The sequence below is a fragment of the Nycticebus coucang genome, chromosome 6 (genome assembly GCF_027406575.1).
Source record: "Nycticebus coucang isolate mNycCou1 chromosome 6, mNycCou1.pri, whole genome shotgun sequence".
Classification (NCBI taxonomy): domain Eukaryota; kingdom Metazoa; phylum Chordata; class Mammalia; order Primates; family Lorisidae; genus Nycticebus; species Nycticebus coucang.
Window position 1 is genome coordinate 117,405,038 of NC_069785.1, and position 5,856 is coordinate 117,410,893.

Here is a 5,856-nt window from a genome sequence, read left to right on the forward strand (position 1 = left end):
AGGTTCCTCTGGGAACAGAGGCTCACACAGGCTCAGGGCCCTGAGAGGCTCCAGTGCGATCTTTATTAAGTTTCCTGTAATCACGTCACAATAGCCAAGCCCCACAAGAGCAAGAAGAAATTAATTCTTTAGCCATCAGAGCGTGATGTCAGCTCCAGCGCTGGGTGCAGCAGCCAGGAGCATAGGTCTCGTGTTGTCCTTGGAACCCAGCAGTCCCCTCCATGGGTTGAGTGCAGCCTGCCTGCAGCCCTGGAGCTGCCCAGGGAGTGGCAGCTTCCGGAGAGTCAGCCACAGGCCTGCCCCCCTGGGCCTGGCTCCATGGGCAGCCCTCTGGACAAAGCTTCAGCCACCTCTGCTTGTCCTCAGCTCCTCCTTCTCATCACTGTCCCCCACTCCGATCACATGGTGGTGGGGTTGGCCTGGGTGGGCTGAGGGTGGAGTTTTCCGTGGTGCCCTCTCTGCCCAGGGCTCTCCTCTTCTGTACACCTACTGGCTCCTAGAAGGGTCTCTGGAGTCAGGAAAGTGTGGATCCAGATTCCCACAAGGACAGCACTGACGTGATCTGATTGGCCTCTCAGATCTTAAAGTGGTGGATTTAGAAGCACTGGCAAATAAGGATCAAGAACAGCACTTCGTTCAAATCCTGTGGACTTCTTCAAGTCTCTTTGTCCCAATGAACATTTCCCTTTCTAAGTGCCTATAAAATAAGCATTATGCCTAAACCAGCCAGAGCTCCAGGCTGAGTTAAGCTTGCTCTTAAGCGAAAGGCTATGGACTTTCCTGTGGCTGAACAAGGGGAGACCAGCGAGTTGCACAGAAGAGTGCTGACCATCAGAGTGTCATGGGAAACCATGTGGGAGGCTACCACAGGTTGTGTGTGACCTTAAACCCAGCAGAAAAGTCCCTAGTCCTTACCCAGAACAGACCTCAGCCCAGAAACCCTGCCCCCTGCTTTGCCCAGAGGGCTGCCCACGGAGCCAGGCCCATGGGGGTAGGCTGCGGCTGACTATCAGGCTGTGACCTGTTCTTGGATCCTGTTCTTGACCTAGGCAAGCCACAAACAGCAAAGCATGGTTTGGGGCATCTGAAGAACAAACGCTTTAGAAAAGGACACCAACCCAGACCCAGCAGCTGCACGCTATACAAGGCCAGCCCGTGCAGTGCTTCAGAGATCGGGGAGGAGGCGGAAGACAGGGGGGCTTGGGGGAGGACAGGAGAGGATGGGGCCTCTCTGTCCTTCAGGCGTGCAGTGCACTGCAGGCTGGGGTGCTCAGGCAGGTGTAATGCTGAGGAGAGGGGTGAAAGGAACAGAGCCAGGTGGCCGGAGCTGCTGGAAATGTGGAGTATCAGGCAGGGGCAGAGATTCTGGGCCCAAATTCCAGCTCCGCCATTTTCTGGTGGTGACTTCAGGAAGGTAACTCAACCTGGCTGCACCTCCATTTCCTCATCTGTAAAATGGGCAGGACAATAAACCACACACACATCCTTCCTCAGGCTTGCCAAGGTGCAGACCCAGTGTCTGGGGCCTAGAGATTGCCTGGGAGAGCCCCAAAGTGGGGAAAGGCTGAGCAGAAATGCCCCTCTTATTCAGGTAGTAGGGAAGGATTTACTGAGAATATCTGCTGATTGATACTTTTTTATCCCCAAACTAATAACATCAAAGAGAATATTTAGTTCTTTCTGGGTGCCAGGCACTGGGCTAAGAACTTTCCCTGCATTCCTTCACTTCTTCTTCACCCGAGTCCTGTGAGATAGATATTAGTATTCGGATTTTACAGATGAAGAAGGCAGGGCAGGTTAATCTTTAAACAAGGTCCCATAACTAACGTATAAGTGGTGGAGTCAGCCAGGACCCCACCTCAGCGCCTGTGACCTTGGGAAGCGTGCTATGTCCTGCAGCAGAGGCAGTGGTGAGCTCTAGGGTTATGGACTGAGAGGAACATGGAGGGAAGACAGGCAGACCATGGCCAGGGGACAGCCATGCCACCTTAATGATCCAGCTTCCTTTCAAAGACGGGGAGACCCTGGTTTGGGGGCATGGGCCTTGCTGCCCACAAGGAAAGCTGCAGCTTTAGGGGAAAGGGAGTAGAAAGAGGGAGAGGGTTCCAAAGAAGAGGGGAGCTGGTGGGAAAGGAGCAGAGGCATCTGCTGGAGAACATTCAATGTCATCCTGAATTAGATCATAAAAAGTAAGTGCTTTTTAAAAGCAATTTTGCTCAGCAGGGGATGTGCTGTCAAGTTGCCTGGTGATTCACAGGCTCTCTGCCTCACAACCCCTACTTGAGAGAGGGGGTGAGGCCACTGCTGTGGGGAACATGGTCCAGCTTCTCTGTTGTCTGCTGGAGGTTGAATTGACCCAGCCATGGCTGAGTCCCAGCCCGGACATCCGGAGCTCCTCAGCTGAGGTGAGCTCTGCTCCTGTGATAGACAGAAGCACCTCATGGCGCCAGACAGAGCTGGGCTCAAACCCCAGCAGGACTGCCCATGAACAAACTGTCCTCCTGGGTGCCACTAAACCTTTCTTGGCCCTGGTTGTCCCCTCCAAACATAGAGAGAATGCTCATACCTTGGCAGGAGGTCCTTGTGAGGATTAAATGAGATAATCTCTGCACAAAGTCTAGCACATAAGTGATCAAAGGGCTAGCTCTTTTTTAATTCTTTATAGTTGTTTTTATTATTAACACCTGCCTGAGAGTGGAGGTTTCAAAGGGAAAGGAAAGAAAGTCATGCCTCCTCCCCGAGAGTGCTGCTGCTGTCCAGTCTGAGTATCTCTCCTCTTCTGGAGTGGGTGTGGATGTCTGGTGAGTTCTGGCTGGTGGCGTGTAGGCAAGAGTAATGTACACCACTGCCAGGCCTGGCTCATCAAAACCTTACACATGGAACCTGCGTCTTCTCTTTCTGTCTTGTGGTGTGCTTGTTAGAGATGGCAGTGCCAGAGATGGCTGAAGCCTGGATCCCTGCATGACAGTGTGGAGCAGAGCTCTCCCACTGCAGGAATGCCAACCTGCTGGTGAGTGAGAGACAGCCTGTGTCAAGCCACCAGGGATGCGAGGGTGTTTCCCATAGCACTTAACCCATCTTGACTTTAACACTCAGCTTAGCCACAATGATTTTGGGACAACTGTGGCTCTAGTCTGTTTGAAAGCTTTGTGAAATGAGGGAGTGACAGGAGGTGGTCTCTAAAGCTCTTCTCAGCTCAGACATCCAAGGCGGCTCATGGATCTCTAATTTGTAGTTAAGAAATGGCCTGCACCCCCTTTTGTCTCTCAAGCCCTGGGCCTCAAGCTTCAGGCCAGTCTGCGCCGACTCACTAGGTCAGCATTTGGGGGAGAGAGAGTGAGACTGTCTCTGAAGTTCCAGATCACATGAGTGTATTGGAGTGACTGTGTCTGTACCAGCGTGAAGGGGGTGTGGCTAAACTGATATGCAAATATTTGCTTGTAGATTGCTTTTCTTAACCAGCTGTTGGAAGGGGTGTAGTCAGGGAGAGCCATAGCTCACCTCCATGTCTCCAGTCAGCAGCCAGTGCACCAGTCTGAACCCCCTGAAATGATAGCTGGGTTCTCTGTCTGCACCCCTTCCTTTCTTTGCCTCTTTCTCTCTTCATAGAGAGAGAGGTCCTGGGGCATCTTCTCAAGTGCTGCCCCAGGGGATGTGCTTCATGGCCCACCAGAGGCTGTCAGAGATGGAGGGGACCTACCCAAGTGGAAAGGAAAGGGGAAGAAGGGATGAAATCAAGCAGGCCAGGGTAAGTGTGGAAAAGACGGGGGGCAGGAGGCAGGGGAGATGGAGGGATGTTAATGTGAAATGGTCCCCGGCACTGTGACTTGCCAGATATCATTTACTCAGAGCCATGCAGAACTGGGTTCAAATATGACGTAAGCCAGCTACGAAATGATTTTGGAAAAATTACTCAGTCTTTAAAAACGTCTGTTATACATCTTAAGATGAGGATTGTACTAGCTACCTCTTAGTGATGTGATCATCAGTGAGATGATGTAAGTGAGGCCAGTGCCTGACTCTCAGAGGGGATCAGTGAGGGGCAGGCACAGTCATCCTTGGGTACCCACAGACGATCAGTTCCAAGATCCCCACAGATGCCCAACTCTGCAGATGCTGAAGTACTTTGTGGAAGGCGGCAAGACACAGGCTCCCATATAGAGAGACGAACTGCTTATTGACCAGGGTGCATTCTGAGACATATGTTGTTAGGTAATTTCACTGTTGTATGGACACCATGGGGTATCTGTCCTTACACAGCCCTAGACAGCACAGCCCACTACATCCCTGGGCTGTCTGGTCACTGCTCCTGGGTTACAAACCTGCACAGCATATTACCATACTGAATTCTACAGGCAACCGTAACATGGTGTCTTTAAGTGTTCACGTATTTAAATATATATAAACATAGAAAAGATACAGGAAAAATATAAAGAGGAGTATAATCTTACGGGACTGCTGTTGTGTACACAGTCTGTCCTTAATTGAATGCTGTTATATAAGGCGTGACTATAATTTTAAATAATTTCTAGACTACCTGTGACACCTAATACAAGGTAAATACTATGGAGATGTTATTATACTGTATTGGTTTTTATTAGTATTATTTTATGGTTTGGTTATTTTTTTTTAATATTTTCAATCTGCAGTTCGTTGAATGCACAGATGTGGGACCTGCAGGTAAAAGGGTGACCATGTGAGGTGTAATCTTGTCCCCAGGTTATCTGAGACTCTCCTCCCCAGGTTGCGTCTCTTCCACGTGCCTAAGGGCTAGCTGAGAGGCTCCTGGGCAGACGAGACTGAGAGCACGATGTGTTCATAGCCAAGGACAGAGAGGGGAAAGTGACGAGGCTGTTTCTGTGCCTCCAAGGGGCCCAAGCTGGACTCCGCGTGAGCCGCAAACTTCACTTCTGTTTCAGCTGCACAGGCAGTGACAGGCCAGACCCTGGGGCCAGCTGCCTGGGTAGAATTCTGCTGCCACCGCTTACTTGTTACATGCTCCAGGGCACTTAATCTCTCTGTGCCCCAGTTTCCTCATCTGTAATTTAAGAATAATGATATTCAGGATTGTTTATCAACCCAGTAAGTTAATATATGAGGCATACTTAGAACTGTGCCTGACATATAGTAAGCGCCTTGTGAATGGAGCCATTGTTACCTTTAGCCCAGGAAGAAGCGGGAAGCGAAGCTGCTGCTGTTGGTGGGGGCTGTGTCTAAGGAATAAGGACAGTATTTGCCCTATGCCCACACCCCCCTCCCCGGGCCACATTCATGGTCATTTTGGACCAACAGAGCTGAACTGCCTTTCAAGGTTTACCAGGCCTCTCCCCTTATCCTTCCAAGGGTGGACCTCACCACTGGCCTGCAAACCCCTGGGCCTGAAGGCTGGCCCAAGGGTGGCTGTTGAGGGGCTAGGGCCATGTATAGATGGAGTGTGAGCTTGTGGGTCAGGGATCCACCCCATGTGCATGAGAGCCCTGTGCTGTGGGATAAAGCTGGGGTGTAAAGAGAAGGGGGCAGAGGGGCGCCTCTGCACCTTTAGGCTGTGTGAGTTTTGGGGTAAGGACTGCATATAGATGATGGGTCAGGCACCTGCCCCCAGCCACCCCTCCTCGGTACCCTTAGCCCTTATAGTCTTCGTGCCAAGGCAGGGTGGTGGCACTGCCGTAGATGACGGCAATGGATGTTCAGAGACGGGCTGGAGTGGACCCATGGGCAGCTCCACAGTGAGGACCCTAAGCTGGCCTCAGGAACAGGAGCTTCAGGCATTCAAGGCCAGCTCTTTCAGGTCACAAGGCTGAGCTCCTCTGCTCCAGCTTTGCAAGACAGACACCCTAGGGATATGCCAGTGACCTC